This window comes from Camelus ferus, chromosome X (assembly GCF_009834535.1).
Source record: "Camelus ferus isolate YT-003-E chromosome X, BCGSAC_Cfer_1.0, whole genome shotgun sequence".
Lineage (NCBI taxonomy): Eukaryota > Metazoa > Chordata > Mammalia > Artiodactyla > Camelidae > Camelus > Camelus ferus.
The window spans coordinates 68,557,757-68,576,737 of NC_045732.1; the positions used below are offsets into that span (position 1 = coordinate 68,557,757).

At 40.4% G+C, this 18,981-nt stretch overlaps 1 protein-coding gene across 4 annotated transcripts in view; it reads left to right on the forward strand.

The window, feature by feature from the left end:
* Window positions 1-18,981, forward strand: part of COL4A6 (collagen type IV alpha 6 chain) — a 264,484-nt gene that overhangs the window by 50,903 nt on the left and 194,600 nt on the right. The window lies entirely within an intron of this gene.

Consider the following 18,981-nt stretch of genomic DNA (forward strand, 5'->3'; position numbering starts at 1 on the left):
CCCTCATAGCACCCCGGGCATAATTCTAGCCCTGGAAAAATACTATGATATTTTAAGATTACACGTCTGAAACCTATGCTGAGCTATCTCCAAGGCCTAATGAGAAGACCTGGCACATAACAGATGCTCATTAAAGCTTGCTGAAGTGAGCTGAGTGGAAGAGCCATCAAATTATGAGGACTGGGATACAGAATTAGGGCCAGACTGGCAATGACAGTGATGCCCTGTTGCCTATAGACTAGAGAGTTGAGTTTGGGCACTTTAAATGCTCCTCTCTCAACTGTTATTTAGATGAATCCGAGGGGTTGGGGCACGGCTGAAGTTGTAGGCAGTAAGCAAATGGCCCCAAAAGGGAGGGTGGCAAAGGCTGGAAACCAGGTAGAGGCCTGGCTGGTCAATTAAGATACCCGAAGAAAAGATAGTGTTGGAATAGGTAAGAGACCTACTCTATACCAGAATATGAAGAAGGGTGTTAAAAGCAAGAATTTTCCAAGACTCTCAGATATCATGTTGTTTCTAAACTCTCACGATTTCTGATTATAAAAATTCCCTTCCCCAGGCAGCTCAGAGAAAAATCTTTGGGGATAATACTATTTTCTTTCATCTTCCTGTCAGATTAGTCCAGATTCTTGTGGTCAGCGATTTGTAGCCCTTGAAACATTGAGGAGAAGCATACCAGGCATCACAGATGAGTGGTGTTCCCCAAAGAGGTAGTGTTACACCTGCCCACACTGACCAGTATTTTTCATTACATACCAAATTTGAAAAAAAAAACACAAAAACCCTCCCTAATTCCTGAGACAAGCACATCAAAATGATTGAAAAATCTACAGTCCAAATCATTCACATCTTAATCCCTGGAGATGCTCTTCCCCCTCAACCTAGTTGAGTGAAGAAGGCACTTCCCTGGAGACAGCAATTAGATTAAAAAGCTAGGAGCCTTCCCCTTGATTACTTAAAATGATACTAAGTCCTTGAGCTAAAGTAGATGGATGGTAATGGTTTCCAAGGGACAGACAACTGAGAAAACACAACTTCATTGCACTTTCTTTCCAGTTTACTTACTTAATGCTGTGAAAATACTTTTTGTAAATTTTATTAGAGAGGCTGGAAGCCTTTTTAAAATGGATCAGAGCGTTCTCCCCTGATTTCAAATAGCTGAATGAAATTCTGCCAAGTGCTGATAATAACAATACTTCTGTGTCACGGATGGTCAGTCCTTACTCCCACCCTTACAAGCATGAAGTTCTAATCAGTATAATGAATGAAGTAGTTATTAACATTGTGAAAAAACACCCGAAATTGCTGCTCTTCTGTGAATTATACTGGTAGATTCAGGCTCTTTTTCTCTGGTCAGATGGCTCATCCAAGGACTTTGTGATTAAAAAGGCAGGAGGTTATTAACCAAATGGATAAATGAGAGGGCTGCTTACTAAAGAACTCACTCCCCACTGGGAACCTTCTCTCTGTATTGAAAATAGGATTTGATTTATACCCCCTTTTACAATGTATACCCTTTTTACAACCTTCGAAGACTACAATGTCAGGCACACCTGTATTTTAGGGACAATCCTATTAGTGATTTATGAACAGTAAACAAATGTGTAGATCATCCATTCCAGGTACGTATACCTCAGACAAACTTTTCCCCTGCCCCTCCTCAAGTCACTTAGCCTAGCTGTCTCCGTTTCCCACTTGTTCAAGTGGGATAATAATACTTTCCTCCCTCAAAAAGGTGTTTTTGAGAACTAAGCAGTTAGGGAGCTGCTTCGAAGATGAACTGCTGTTTTCACGATCCCTTGGCTACAGCAGTTAAACATAATGTAAATATGTCATGTTTGGTTTTCATGTAACCATACTCTCTTGAAAACAAAATTTGCTTAAAATCTTTTCCCACTTCTCTGCCTTGGGTCTGTGTGGGACTTGGGGTTAATTAGCATCCACAGGCTCTTATCTAGCCTTTTCAAAGGGCTAATTAACTAGTGTATACTTTGTCAAATTCTAATGAGAACTGATAAGGAGCCTTTTTACCCGGTTTTATTTTCTCTTGGGGGAGGATATATTATTTTAGCAAACATTTGTTTTGTTTTGTTTTTTTCCCAAGGAGACAATATTTGTGGATTTAACCAATGTCTACTAAGCACCTTTAAGGCCTATGGGGGATACAGAAGAATACAAAACAAAAATTTTCAGAGGAGGTAGTGGATCTGAGAAGGTTAAGCTGGTTATAAAAAAAAAAACAAAACTGTAAGCCAGAAACATTATGCATATGTGCGAAGGGACTCTCCAGTAAAAGAGCACTGAAGTGGGCATAAGGTGACAGGCTTGACTGATGTAGAGGCCTTGCTCTAGATAATAATGAACAAGATGAAGTGTGGAGGATGGACTTGGGGGGAGATATAATGGGCTTAATCAGAGAAGGAGAGCTTAATCAACAAAGAGGGTAGGGAAACTGGGAGAAGGAGGCTGTAGGCAAAAAAAAAGTGCTGGGCTGTGATTCCGGAGACCTGGGTTTAGTCCTGATGCAGACTTTGCCATCCTTGCCCTTTGGTTGGTAACTTCTCCTCTTAGAACTTTAGGTCACCCCTCCACATTGCAGAGGTTGGGACTACATAAGGGACTTCCAACCAGGGCATTCTAGGATTTGAAAGTTTCCTCGGAGGAGGGAGTTTTAAAGGTTAAATTCACTCAGGTTCTCAAGTTCTCATTAGGTCTTATGGCTTAAGAGAGAAAGTATACAGAGGAGAGGAATGAACCTTATGAAGGCCTTTCCATTAAAGCCTGGGACCAGAGTAAGGAAAAACCAATTATGGAGAAAAAAATACATGAAAGAAAACCCTGTATCAAATCCATTAAATTTGCAGTGGGGAGGTTGGTATCATGCAGTGGAAAGAATACAAGCTTTGGGGTTGAATAGACCTGACCAAGGTTTGAATCCCAATTTATCCACTCGGTTGTGATTTCAGGCAAGTTCCATAACCCCTGAGTCAAAACCCTCCCCTACTGAATTGTAATAATAATACTATACACGTAATAGGCTTGTTTTGAAAACTAAATGAGTTCATCTGAGCAAAGCATGTTGTACCAACCCGGTTTGCCATAAACACTCAATAAATGGTAGCCATTTAGAGGTCCCAATTCCTGGGGCCCTGGTTTGTCTTGACTGCTTTTGCTAGACAAGTTAGTTTATACAAAAGGGCCTCTTTAGCACCTCCTTAGAGACTGAGCTTTTATCATCTTTAAATTGAGGGCCTCCGTGTCAGCTTACATAACAGCCCCCTCCCCCCACACTACTAGACTTCCCCACCTCCCTTCCTAGAAAACAGGTTTTGAAGCATCTCTGCTATTTTCAATTTGTCAGTATCTGGATGTGCCTGGTCCCAGTCAATTTAGACGTAGGGACTTGGACCGTGTCCTTGTCCTTCAAATACCTGTGGGTATATTTGATTTTAATTCCTGTCAATATAGAGAGCTTTCACAGGATACTAAGGAAGCCATTTCCCATTGCCAGGCAGCCCCGACCACCCTTTCTCTCAGTTGCAGGGGCTTACTGGGGGCCTCTGCTAGGGTAGAGACTTTGGCTCTGTTACTCAGATATGTTAGGCAGAGATCTGTTTGGCGATTAGTTTGATGAGATAGGAGTGCCACACAAAAGGGGGCTTGTGCATTTATTGTAGTTACTGAGATTAAGGGAGCCAGGTACTGCTGTGGGAAGCTGCCTCATTGAAAAGAGAGGCCATTCTTTGATGTAGAGAGGCCCAGCCTTACCCAATGAGAAAAATGACTATTAGTTTCCTTGATTTTGCTTGAAAAGTGCTTTAGCCAACTGCTTAGCTTGTCTTATGTAATGCTTCTTTGAGGTGGGGGGTGGTTAAGTCTGTGCAGAGGAAGCAAAGTGGAGATTTCATTTTTCATTTGTTTCCCATGATCTCAGCGGCAGCCCAACTGACTCCCCTCTTCCCCGCCCCCCTGCTTTTGTTCTTTCTCTTTTTTTCCATCTTTTACACTTAGTCACACACTCTTCTTCCCCGCCCCCCCGTGCTGGTCTTTTTTCCAGCTAGTGCCTCTGTCATGCTCTACGTTGATCTAACCCATACCTCATGTAGCACTCACCCATTTTATTTGTTTTGACACATGCAGCCCCTCTCACTGTACATACGCCTTGCATCCAAGCTCTTTTTCTCTATTTACTTAGTTTCTTGTGTTATTAGAAGAGGAATTACATAGATACACCAAAAGAGTAAAGGGTTGCCTTTGGAAGCTGTATTGCGCTTAATATCAGAATAGGCATGTGTCTGATTTTGCAACAGCCACCAAAAGAAATTCAGAAGATAATACTGTGAGGAAGACCTAAAAGTGTGAAAACCTGAGAAATACTTCACTTTCCCTTCTCCCTTCTTGGTACGGCCACTGCTCTGTAGTGAAGCTGGCCAGTGGCAGCCCTCGAGCTGATTCTAAAGACAAGCTGCTCCCATCCTCCACGTCCTGCTCCTCTTCTTTTCCCTGTCTTCCGTCTCATCATGCATGGAACGCACTTGGCACTGGGCCTGCATTAATAAATGATAGCTTTACCAACCCTGGTATCCTTATCCGCTTTCCCTACTGTATGTTTCTTCATAACACCAGTCACCATCTGCCATACTATATATTTTAGTTAGTTTCTTTGTTGTGTACTTTTCACCCACCTGACCCCCGCCCTGCCCTCCTCCACATACACAGTGTAGGCTTCTCACAGGCAGAAGTTTGGGATGTTCAGTGCTGTACCACTAGCCTGGCACTTGGTCGTTGCACAGTAAATATTTGTTGAATAAATGAAGGAGCTCTTGTCTGTCTGCTCTCCTCTGCGATTATGTGGACACTCTGCGGAAGATCTCAGTGAGGCCACTTCTCCCAAATGAGGAACTGCACTTGACATCTCACTGTCGGTAACAACTGGACCTACGTGAAGGTGAGGCATCTCCTGCCTCGACACCAAGGAGACAACAATGACCAAGACAGTGCAAAGCTTTCAAGTCAGCTGAAAGTGCATTGGTCTCGAGGGCAGGTTTTTGTTATCTAGATGTCAAGCTCAATGGATAAAATGAGACATTTTCCTAGAGAAGATAATCTTTTCCCAGAAGATGCAGAACTAGGGGCAGACTTGGAGGCAGGCTGGCTGAAACAATGGTCCAGAAACCTAAGAAGGCCATCAGCTAAACAAGGTTAAAAGAGAGGGCAGAGAGAGCTGAACTCTTGCTTCAAATCTGAGTGATTTCAGCTGCTCCTGTGGAAGGAGGGAGTGTTTTTCTTGCATAAAATCTCCAACCCTGCATCTGGCCTTATTGTCTGTCTTGCTGTGCTTTGGCTCAGAGATGCTGCTCTGAGTGGAAAACTTTCTCTTTGAATGGCTTTACTCGAAAACTTCCAATTTGCTCCAGCCATTTAGTTGTTGAAATTTCACAGGAAATCAGAATATCTCAAGGTTGAAAGTTTGAAATGATTTTTAGTGCAATGATTTTCAAACTGTACTTTGTGAATTTAAGTTAGTCACAATCACTTTCTTTGGCAATTAAAACATTGGTGATTGTCAAGTGTTGGCAAGAGTGTGGGAAAATGGTAGACCTTGCTGGTGGGAGTGAAAACTGATGTAGCCTTTTTTGTTGGGTAATTTGGCAACACATGTCAAAAATTGAAATTCACATGCTCTTTGACCCATCAGTTCCACTTCTTGGAGACTATCATCTCCCAAGTATACACTATTGCATCAATTCTAAAACACACATTTATGTTATAGGTGTGCATTTTATACACATTTTAATATTTGTGCAATTGGGATGCGCCTTGATTCAGTGAAATATGGTACTTCCACACATTCACAAGAAGTTACTGTATGGATTTTCATTGCAGTGACACTTTTAACAGTAAGATTGAGAAAAGCACAAATGTCCATAGATAGGAATACTGGTTAACTAAGTTGCATTCATCCCAAATAATATCCTATGCAGCTACTTTACAAATGAGGTGGATCTATATGTGAGTATTTGAAAAAAAATTCTGAGGTATTTAATTAAGGAGAAAAGTTAAATATTGTTTAGAAAAATCACTGTTAAAGAATCCTGTTTTAATAAGATCCTGTAAGGGAGGAGGGTATAACTCAGTGGTAGAGCATGTGCTTAGCATGCACAAGGTCCTTAGTTCAAACCCCAGTACCTCCGTTAAAAAATAAATAAATAGACCTAATGACCTCCCCCCTCCAAAACAACAGAAATAAATAAGATTATATATATATTCTGACATATATGTACAAGCAACTGTTATCCAAGATTTCTTCTAGGGTGAGGATTGGCTCGTGGAAGACTTTTACTTTTCTTTTTTTTTCTTAATTGAAGTAGAAACCAAACCAGAAGAATGAATTCCAACACTTACTGTTCATTCCTCTCTATTGTTGATCTTCTCACTATTTCCCTGCAAGTTGGAGCTGTTCTTGGATGCAATTTCTCTCACTTCCTTTTTTTAACTTTTCATTTTGTACCTTTTTTGTACAGTTTGAATTTTCCTGATATGCTCATGTATTGCTGTATTTTCTTAAAAACCAAAAGAGGTTTCTAAGAAATGAATTAGGGTTCTTTTTCCCCCTTTAAACTTTTCTGTATTAAAAACACACAATAGATGTTATTTTAAAAAGGAAATCAATAAGACTGCCCCTGCCTCAGTAGAGTTCTTAGTATGATAAACCAGAGAACAAATGCTTTACTAGGTCCAATAATAGAGACTTGAACAGAGTGCTGGGCTAGCAGGGAAACATGGAGGGGAAACTGATTCATTGACTGAAGAGGTATCAGTAAAGTGTCACAGAAGGGACATTTGAGCCAAGGCTTGGTGGAGCAGAGGACACGTGGTGAGAAGCACAGTGGTGTGGAAGGCGTTTCTTGTCCTAGGAGTGTTGAGAGGTTCCATGTGGTCGGATACCATGTCTGTGGGTGAGGAGAGTTGTGAGTAATGAGAACAGATAATTATGTACTATGTGCTGGACACACTGGGCTAGGTGCTCCCAGTTTTCCACCTCCAATCCTTAGAAGGGTATTCAGGAATACATGGCCTTGGGAACATCAGTAGTGGTAAAGATAGCCCGGGTTTCAACATGAACCAAACTGGGTTCCAATCCAAGCAATTTAGTCTGCCTGACCCTTCCTTAAAGAGTTGTGATGAGGTTTAGGGAAGCAGTATACAATGTGCTTGCCAGATAGTCAGAACCTATACAAGTTAGCTGTGATTAATATTCTCATTCTTATCATTCCTCCCCTCCCAGATCTACCTTCCTGCTGCATATGCAGTAGGAACTCAGTGAATCCCTGCTGCTGAATGATTTGTGAGGGAGTTAGGGAAGGTATATAGTAGGACATGATATGACAGAGCCATCACCTCCTATTCTCCCATCCAGCCCTTAATACCATACAAGTCAGAATATTTTGCCTAAGAGAACCTAGTACATACCCTCTCTGAATATGTGAGAAGGCAAAACTTTAGGTACCTAAATAAGATAGTGGTTATACCTAAATAAGTATAATCAGTGAATCTGATCACTCCCAAGGCTTTTAGACTACATGGATGATAGAACAAAAAGTAAAAATGAAAAATCGCCAATGCGAATCAAATTTAAGGTAAAAGTCTGTGAGCTTCGATAAACAAGGTGGTGTAGTACCGACACCGGGACTGAAGCAGACGGACCCTCAAACATGGCTGCTGTGTCATGAGACTTGAAGTTGGTCATTGAAAGTACCCACTCTGTCATTTATTAGTGGTGTGACCTTGAACAAGCCATTTCCCTATGGAGAAATAGTCCCTCTCTGTTCTCACCTATAAAATAGGAGGGTTGAGTTAGGATTGGATTAGAGTTAGTTTAGGTCAGCAATCTGCAGCCAAAAGTAGTCTGCCACCTGTTTTTTGTAAATAAAGTTTTGTTGGAACACAGCTTTGCCTATTTGTGTAGTATTATCTCTGGTCAGTTTTGCACGGCAACGGCAGAGTTGAGCAGTTGTGACAGAGACCATATGGCATACAAAGCTGAATGCATTTACTATTTGGCCCCTTGCAGAAAAAGTTTGCTGGCTGCTAATTGATGTGTAAGATCTCTTCCACCACTGACATCCTGTAATATCCATACTTAATGCATGAGGCCATTTGCAATCACTAGGTTTACTGTGGAAACCTTTCATGAAATTTGAAAATGTTCCAGAGGTCCCAACCATAAATTTATTATTAATGCAACAAAAGTTTTTGAAGCATTTGCTGTTTGATCCAGACTCTGCTTGTTCTGAAGATGCAATGCAGAACAAATCCAGATATGCTCCTGGCACTCAGAGAGCTTACCATCTACTAGAAAAGACAGTTTTTAACAGAACGTCATCACATCTTTCACTTTTGAAAGCAAAGCCAATTGAATATTTCATAGTAGGTTGATGACTGACCGGGTTTACATGTGAACTTATGAACATTTTTGTTCGTTAATGTATTAGTCTGCTCATTCATTCATTCATTGTATATTTATAGAGTTTTTACTGTGTGCCAGGTGCTGGGCTGGGCTAGATTCCTAAATCTACTCATGAAAAAGATGCACAAAGTTTCTGTCCTTGTAAACCTTACAGTCTATTTGGGAAGGTATATATTAATCAAGAAAACCACAAATAAATATATAGTTTTCAACTGTCATAAGTACTTGAAAAGGACCAGAGTCACATGGCAGCATTTAACAAAGGAACATGCGCTAGACTGGAGAGATCAGAATGATTTCTGAGGAAGCATTTTGGCTAAAATTTAAAGGTTGAGTAAAACTGATCATCTAGATAGTACTAGTGAAAACTGTTGCTTTTCTTGGTTGATGGAAATGGAGTTCGGGGGCACTGAAATCTGTATTTTTCAAACTGCAGGTTGAAGAAAACTCATTCTTTTTTTCTTATTTTTATTGAAATGTTGTCAGTTCACAATGTTAATTTCAGGTGTACAGCAAAGCGTATATATGTATATATTCAGTTTCTTTTCCATACGGCTCACTACAAGAAATTGAATCTAGTTCCCTGTGCTATACAGTCAGTCCTTGTTGTTTGTTTTATATACAATAGTGTGAATCTGTTAATCCCAAACTCCTAATCTGTCCTCACCCCACCTTTACCAGCTAGTAACCGCAGTTTGTTTTCAATATCCATAAATCTATTTCTGGAAACCCATTCTTATTTTTTTAATCAATTGTATGGATCCTGACCAACCTTTGTTTCCTAATACAATAGAGTCGAATGGACAAGACAGGAATAGAATCAAATGAAAATTTCCACTTGCGTGATTGGAAAGAATTGTTTTGAGCAACTATGTAAAATGCATTTCTTAACTGAGTCAGTCCCAAAAGTGGGAGTCACTGATCCAATCTGCCTTGGCTCTATATAGTCACAGTTTATCAGGAAACATCTCTGTTCTTTAGTTGCTTGCCTTTAGAGACAAAGGAATGTGTTCTTCAAGTTTAAGTTTCTTTTGCATGTTTTTTTCAAAGAAAGCATGACAGTGAGTGAAAGAGCACTAGCCATCATTTCCTGAGTGCTTACTTTGGTACCAGAAATTACACAATATGCCTTGTTTAAATTATACCCTTTAATCTTTATGCTTTGTGTAACTTACACCATTTAATCCTCACTGCTATCCTACAAGACAGGTATAATTCATTATCGCCTTTTCAGATAACCATGTTTGAGGCTCAGAGAGGTTAAGGGACCAGCCCATGGTCACACAGCCAATAAATTTTTCTTGCCTAAATAGTAACAAAATAAACACGAATAAACTCAATTTGGTACTGTCTGAACATTCAAGAGATATATTAGAAGTGAGTCATATTTGAAATACCCCTTGAGAACCTCCTAGGTTTCTATTACCTGTTTGATGATACAAATTTTGTAGACCTTTCAAGTGAGTTCATCTCTCTTCTCCTTTCTATAAAAAGTGTTTCTTAATTCCTGAGCTGCTTAGATGGAATTTTGACTCACTTAATTCCAACATGGCAAAACTCATTCTTTGCAACTGGAAACACAGCATCAGAAAGTATGACCCTGATGTCACGCTATGAGTCCCCTAGCCCTGCAAGTCTCCAAAAAAAGTCACTAAGGAAGGAAAATTTGGGAACAATAGGCAATAACAAAGTGATCAATTCTCCAGGCTGGGAGATACAAACAAAAGATGCATGGCAAGTGGAAGTACAATAGAAGGCCCTGGGGGGAGACTCTGATGCTATCATTAAGAGACTCAAACTGGTTCCATTTAATTTTCTCAAACAAAATAGATTAGCAGGTGCCTCCTATGTTCTTACTCAAATAATTTCATTCTTCTTTAACATACAATGAGAATGGAGGCGGCAGGGAGAAATCCTTCAATGACTAAATAGAAGGAAATTAATAGCCTTTTGGGTCAGAGAATTATAATTCTAAAGACAGATTTTCCTTAGTCAGATAATGAGCTGCAGTTAAAGAGAAGATTGGAATAATGTGAAGATAATTCCACAAGTGCCCCTTTTCAGGACCCTCTGTCTTAAAGTGGCAATCTGAAGCATGATATGATGAAAAATTTCTTTGGAGTGGGAGACATAAAAACTTGGTTGGGGCACTGTCTAATCCAAGCTTGGCTAAACTTCAGAAAGTAACTTCACTTCTGTGAGCCTCAGTTTCCTCCTCCTGTAAAATAGCAGTGAAAACAAAATCCCTGACCTAATTCCCAGTGTTGTGAGGAGTAGATGACACTCATGTTTAGGAAATAGGTTTTATCAAATTTCTATAACAATGTAAGGTGTGAAGATGATACATCAGGTTCTTGCTTAAGAATTTACAATGGAAAGTCCAGAATCCTCAGAAGAGGCTTTGATGCAGCTAATAATGTGGCCCTACCTCACCTCTCTAGCCTTCTCACTCATTGTGCCCTTTATAAGACCTCGCTGCCCCATTTACATGGTTCCATTTGCTCTCCTGCGAATAAAATGTTGTCTTTCCTGCCTCTGATGTTTGACTTAGGTTGGTCTTCCTGCCTTTTGCCTCTCCCCTTTTCTTTTACTTGACTGAAATATCTAGGAAATGCACCTCACTTAAGAAGTGCCTCCTCCAAATAGGCTGTCTACATCTACTACTCCCTACTGCTACTCCCCAACACTGGCAGGATCAGTATCGCTAATCCTGAAGCCTGCTAGAAATGCAGATTTCCAGGCACTTCCCAGACCCACTGAATCAGCTTCTGCGTTGTAACCAACTCCCCACGGCACATGACAGTTTAAGAAATGCTGTCCTACACGGCTCCAATCCTCATTCCCTTCTCCCTTCTCTGCATTTCTAGAGCACTTGGGGACATCTGGCTCATTATTGAATTGCTCCCCCGTTAAACAAGTCTTCTCAACTTTTAGACTGTAAGCACTTGGGGGACAGCTATTTATTTAATGATTTTGTATTTAGGAATCATTTTTTTTAACCTGCTTTCAATTCCACAGAGGTCTCCTATGTATAAGCCACTGTGGGTACAAAAATGAGTAAGATGTAGTACCTACCCAGAAGGAGTTCAAGGTCAAGTGAAAGGAGGGATTCCTCCCTTCCTCCTGTCTTCCTTCCCTCCCTCCTTCCCTCCCTCCCTCCCTTCCTTCCTTCCTTCCTTCCTTCCTTCCTTCCTTCCTTCCTTCCTTCTATCTCTCAACATTTTGCAAACATTAGTCTGTTGCAGACACTAGACTAGTTGTGAGAATGTGAGGATAGTTAACACAAAGTCTCTGCTTTTGAGTCTAGTGGAACTACAGATGACCATAAGCAAGTATCTTTACTAAATGTTTGTTAATGCTGTGACAGTGTTGCCTTAGGAGTGCAGATGAGTGATTCACTGATTTGGGAAATGAGAAGGTAAGAAAGGCTATAGAAAGAAATTAGGGTTATATTTGAAAGGTGACTTTGAACCCCCAGGTAGACAGAGGTTTCCCACACAGAGGGAACAGCATGAGCTTGTGTGTACGTGCACACACACACAGACACACACAGTACATGGTGTGTTTAGGGAATGGCAATGTGTCTAATGTGGGATATGTGTGTGTGTGCTGGGGTAGGGGAAGAAGAGTCTGGATGGCTGGAGGTAAGGCTAAATTAGACTGGAAATCACAGTACAAAAGATTCTGTATAACATGTATAAAACTAGGAAACTTAAGTGGTTTTTTTTTTCCTTTCATTATACAATGGGGAGTGCTCAGTGATTGTCAGATATTATTATCTCATAGCAAGTGCTCAGTAAAACTCCCTTGAATTGATTATAGAAAGAGAAAGAAGAGTCTCTTCAAGGGTCGAGGCAAAATGACCCTTAATTTGCTCTGGATTCTGCCATCTTGATTAGGAATGTCAAGACGCTACTGTGATTGGGGAGGAAAACGTGCCTGACTGAAGACAGCTCCCTATCAGAATGGTCAAGTCAAAGCACAACATGAAGGCTCAGAACAAATTGGTCTGAATAAAATGTGGGTTATCATGTCATTGAAACCCAGACAGACTTTCTGATGTGAGGGACGAAACCTTGAAGGCCCCCTTTGCAGGTAACAGACACACAGGTGTCTGGAAAGTGAAGGTATGAGGATGTGGGGTTGCTATTGAGATAAGCTCACCACTGTGAAGATAAAGACTTGGAATTTGAGGTCTGAACACACAGTTTCCAAGCCTGGCTTTTCTACATACTAGTTATGGGGTATGAGGAAAGTTATGCCTGTGTTTGGGGGCTGAAAATAAGGCCCTGTTACTTTTTTTATTTTTATCACCTGTTTCCCTACTTAGACAGAATCTTTCTGTATGAAACCATCATGGCAGCTGGGGTGTTACACTCCCAAGAAAGCGCCTGCTAGATTCCTTGTTTTATGGACTCAACTTTTTCTTTATTCTTATTTTTTATTGAAGTGTAGTTGGTTAACAATGTTAGTTTCAGGTGTACAACAAAACGATTCAGTTATACATATACGTACATATTTATTTTCAGTATCTTTTTCATTACGGCTCATTATAAGAAATTAAATACAGTTCCCTGTGCTATGCAGTAGGTCCTTGTTGTTTAACTATTCTATATATAGCAATGTGTGTATATGTTAATCCCAAACTCCTAATCTACCCCTTTCCACTTTTCACCCCCTGGTAACCACAGTTTGTTTTCTATGTCCATGACGTTGACTCAACTTTTGAGGAACCTCTGAAAAGGTTCTGATCGTCCCAGATGCAAAGATTTATGAGAGATTGTAGGATGTCAGTTGATTCATGGAATCACAGACTCGAAGGCTCAAGGGGAATGGGGAAATATTGCTTACCCCACCGAAATCCTGCTACAATATGCCTATCAAATCGTAATCCCAATTCATCTTTATGCTCTTCCAATAGACCCATGTCACCTCCAACTATAGTTCACTCCCTCCTCTACTAGTACAATTCTCTCCAACTGCCTTGAGTTTGAGGAGGTTCATCCTTGTTTGGAGTTTCTGTAATATCACATTGCATAAATGGAAGTAGACATATGATCTCTAGACCAAGAGACTTGATTGTCCTGAATTCTTCTGCACTGGTTAGATCACATCTCAGAGTTTAAGGATACTTCTGGGCCATGAATTTTAACACATATGTAAGGCAACTGGCTTGTGTTCAGGAGAGTATGGCTTGGGAAGTGAAGGCATGGGTGAAGGAAGTGGGGATGTGGAGACTGGAGAAGAGGGTACTTTTTAAAAAAAATTTATTGAAATATAGTTGATTTACAATGTGTTAGTTTCTGGTGTACTTCATTGTGATTCAATTATATATGTGTGTATATATTCTTTTTCATCTTCTTTATTATTACAGGTTATTATAATATATTGAAAATAGTTCCCTCTGCTATACAGTAGGACCTTGTTGTGTATCTATTTTATATATAGTTGTTAGTTAGTATCTGCAAATCTCAAAATCCTAATTTATCCCTCCTCCTTCCCCCACCCCGTAACCATAAATTTATTTTCTATGTCTGTGAGTCTGTTTCTGTTTTGTAAATAAGTTCATTTGTATCATTTTTTTTAAGATTCCACATATAAGTGATATCATATGAGATTGTCTTTCTCTGCCTGACTTACATCACTTAGTATGATAATCTCTACATCCATCCATGTTGCTGCAAATGGCATTATTTCAGCCTTTTTATATATACCACAACTTCTTTATTCAGTCGTCTGTTGATGGACATTTAGGTTGCTTCCATGCCTTGGCTATTGGAGAAGAGACTTCTGAGACAGGTTGGCTGTCTTTAAATATTTGAAGGGCCATGCCATCATGGGGAAAATGGATTAACTGTGTTCCATACTGCCACAAGGACTAGAGCTCAGATCAATACGTTGAAGCTACAGGAAATAAATTTTAGCTCAACCTAGAGGAACACAAATAGTCTGAGCCCTCTGAAGGTACAATAGGCCACCTTGAGAGGGAAGGAGTTCCCAGTAACTACAGTTATTCCAGCATAGGCTGAATGTTTTTCAGAAGTAAAGAGGATATTGTAGATCACATTTCAGCACTGGATTGGGAAGCCAGCCCTTTTGGCCTCCTTTGTGGGCCTTGAGATGCTCTCAAGGAAGCATGACACTCCAAGGAATCACTGGAAAACCACTGGACTAAGTGACCTTTACAGTCTAGTTTATCCCCATGATCAGATCAATATATCTGTAGATTTTACCCATTTGTTCAAGTTCTATGCTCTTATAACCTGCTTCTCTTTTTAAATTTTTTTCTCAAAAGTGTAAGTGGGGAGCTCTGTGCTATCTAGTAGATTGTATTTCTCAGGTTTCCAAAGGGGACCTTGAGCCAAATGACTTGTGACCATTCCATGCAGGCAGGCAAAAGAGTTATTAGAATTATGTAGTACATTCTCTCTCTGTCTCTCTCTCTCTCTCACACACACACACACACACACACACATACAACTAATTTGATGAAATTGAGATCCAGAGATGCCAAATGACTTGCCCAAGATCATACAGTTACTTATGTTAGATCCGGGAATAGAACCAGAACAACATATACTTCATTATTAATGGTGTGGCTTGAATTCGTAAGGAGACTGTAAGCCCTTCTCCTCTAATACCCTCTCACTAAATAGTTATTGAATGAATTTATTTAGAAGTGTGTGTTAGTAAGGTAAATCTGTGGTTGCAAGCTATAAAACAATATCCCATGGTATTTGTGACTTTTTAAAATCGAAATCAGTGGCATTTCACTAGCCTCTGAAGCTGCTGTGATCTTAATGAATGAGACTTAAGATGACTACGGGCATGCCTGTTGCTCCCAGGCTCTCTCCTGTTAAAAGAGGCTGGGATGTTCTTTATGCATGCTGTCGAGGTTTTATGACTTGGAAGTTCCATCCAGGTTCCTTTAAAATCCCTTGGCTAAAATCGAATGCTGTCCCGGGAATGACTTAGTGCACTGGGCCTGGGAGAGAGGGTTTCCTCTCTTGGATGGCTGAGTAGCTCCTTTAATCTATTTACCGCAAGTGTTCATTGCTCTGGGGCTCTGGGATTCTTCAGGATGAAAGCCCTCTATAAATATTTGTTATTGTTATGATAACCAGTATGGCTTCCTGAGTGAGATAAATTTGTCTTCTGGCTTCTGCTTCTCATAGCTGCCTTCCCTATCCTTTTATTTCTCTCTCCAGATAATTTTTGTGTTTGAGAAACAATCTATTTGTGCAGTTAATTAAACTGAGTGCAGCATGATAGGCGTTAGCAACATCTCAGGTTGTGACTGCAAAGGGATAAAGGCACTGAAGCTGGGGGTTCATACCATAAATATATTATTTTAATCAACCAGAGGGAAAAATATCCTTGAAAACAGAATTAAAAGTGATAGCAGAAAAATAATTAAATATTGAATGGAAAGGTCATGGGGACTGATTTCTACAAAATTAAAAATGGTAAATCAACGTTTGTAATATCCTGTAGACTGTTGTCACGATAACTCTGGCTTTCTAGTTTCCTATAGGATGTCAGATTGTTCACTGGGAACACAAGACCTCCCTGATCTGGCCCCAGACTGGTTTTCCAGACTCATCCATTCCTTCTCTCCCAGTGAATCACTCTCATCCCTCCTTGTTTATAAAGTCCCCCTCCTGCTTAAGTCACAACCCAGTGGTCCTTCAAGAGTTCAGGTGACAAGTCCATTATGAAACTTCCCTGACTATGTTTACCCCTAAAACATCGATCTTTCTGTTTCATCTTCTGAAATCCTATATGCTTGTCTGCATTCTCATTTGGCACACCATACTTTAGAGCAGTAAATGCTACTTATCTTCTCATGTGAGTCATTCTTGTCTCCTAAATATTAGCAGTTCATAAACTCCTGAGAGACAGAGCCTCGTGCTACCTTACATGCTGTATCATTGTGTTCCAACAGCACCATGTGCAGAGTAAACACTAGATTAAGAGGCTGATAACTTCACATTGAGGAGAGTCATAGTTGACCAGAATGGAAAAATGAGACTCACAGTTGGCATGAATGTAAGGATGTGGGGAGCCCGAGCAGTTGAAATGAAAGAAAACTGGCTAGATCTCTGGAGTTTGGGATTATTTCACAGTTGGGTAAGGGTATTTGTTGGTAGCCACCACACAGACCGAAACATCTGGTTGCCTCCAAATATGACTGGCACAGCTGTTGGTGTGCTTACAAATACTTCGCTCTTGACGTTAATGACTTTTGTCCAGCTGTGTCCAGTCTTCTAGCAACTGTTCTGACTACAGCACTTCTGGATCACATCTGTTGACTCTGCACGAGAAAGATATGTACATGGGGCTTCTTTTTTTAGTTCCTTAACTACAAATACGTTATGCAGGTAGTATTTTCCCTGAAAAAGCAAATGATGACAACCTCTGTCATTTAACTTTCCTGACCATGTGAGCCTTCAAAATAAATAATGGACATTTACTCACTCATACCTACCCCTCACAGTCTTGCATTCCATATTGATATACTGCTCCCACCACAAGCCAAGAACTTGTATTGAGTTCTGAACCCAGAACAGGCACCTAGTAGGCACTTAATAAATTTTTCCAGGTTTGGCTGATTTAATTAAAGATCTGCTAAATAGAGTCTAAAGGCTAAATCATCTGTGCTTAATTTTAAAAAGAAATAATTCAGGATAGATATGATCATGAATCTCCTGGTACAAGGTAGAGTATTACGTGGATAGTGTAGACAGTTGTCCTCCGTTAGTTTGGAAGACAGGATAATGGGGGAAAAACCTGCCATTTCAGCTTTCCTGAGTTAGATAAGAAGGCAATATTAGTAGAGAGGTTTAAAACAAGGACTTTGGTGTCAGACAGATCTGGATGAGAATTCTGGATTTGGTCACTTACTAGCTGTGTGGCCTTGGGTAATTTGCTTCATTCCCTTGCCATCAATTTTCTCAGTTCTCAAATGAGGATAATGGCATTGCTTACTGCATGAGGTTGGTTTGAGAATCAAAGGAAATGATGCAGGACACTTGGGCATTTTTCAGGAGGCAAGGAGGGAGCCAGTAGAGAATGAGAGGCTGATGATACAGAGAAGGGAGGGAATCACTGATTAGCCAGACTTGGGGATAGTATCTAAAGAATACTGTGGATAGATCTGCTTCCAGAATGGTTTGGGGTTCTGTTCTGCCCTGAACCATGTTCAAACTGTATATCTCTAGCGTGGATCCCAAACCCTAGCATTCTGAAGCTCTTTTCAGCTTAGACTCTCTCTCCATGCCTGGTCTAGAAACGCCACTCTCCAGAAAGGCTCTGGACTCCTAACTTTCCATTTCAGCTCTTTTATTCTACCCATGTCTTACCTTATGCTTTGTTGCCAGCTCATTGAATTCAAAAGGAAAAGATTGCAAGAAAGCCTTCTCCTCTATTTTGTATGCAGCCTCCCAAGTCAGAATATTGATTGAGTTCTATGATAACCAATAGGAGAAGATGAGACAATTTCTTAAGAATAATTATTCATTGAACTTAGATCTGCTCAGATGTTACAGGTAAAACAAAGTGGAACCATACTGTCCTCAAAAGAATTCTTAGTGTTTTCTTAGCTACTTTACTTGTCAATGATCATGCTTCCACTCAGCAAATGCCTACTCTGTACCATGTGCTGTGCCTGGCACTAGAAATACAGAAATGCATCATATAGTCTCCCAGCCCTTGAAAAATGCATAATCCAGTAAGGAAGACAGACAAGAAAACTGATAGTTCTAAGGCAAAGATCGAAGTGCTCTGCATAGGGCGCTGTGGGAGTCAAGGGCACTTGGAATTGTGTGGGAGGTATCAGGCAAGACTTTTTGGACAACCCAAGTGCTAGTGATATTATTTATCTAGGAATAACCTTGAACATGCTTTCAGTCATTTGCAGTCTTTGGTACTTTAACAATTATTTGTAACCAACTATTTGGATATAGCCTACTATTGATTTTAACAGGTCGATGTGTTGACAGTTTAAAAGTCTATAAAATACCTTCTTATAAAATACCTTCTTAACTAGGGACTTTCCCAGTCCCTAGATAACCCAATTCTGGGCCATTGTGTACTTAACTGCCAGAGTTACTCTTCTAAAAGCTCCCAAAGAAGGGTTGGTGAGTTGGAATTATCCAGGAGAAGGGGGAGAGGGAAAAGAGGTGGCATTGCAGAAAGAAATAGCAGTGTATGCATAAAAGGAATGGGATGAAAGAGGGGATCTTTTAGTGAAAAAGGAGGTTGGTGAAGGGCCAAGAGAACGGGGGAGAAGCAGCTGTAGAGGGCCATAGTATGCCAGAGTAAGGAGCAGGACTTCATCCTGCCAGGTAATGAGAAGCCACAGAAGCAGTTTTCTGTAAGACTGACCATCCCCATGCTGTCGCTGTTCTGTCTCAGTGCTTGTCAGGTAGGGAAACAGAGGCAAGGGGTGCAAGTGGAATTTTACCCAATCCCAGGATGATATTTTAGGCCCAAAGCTGGGATGGAGTGAA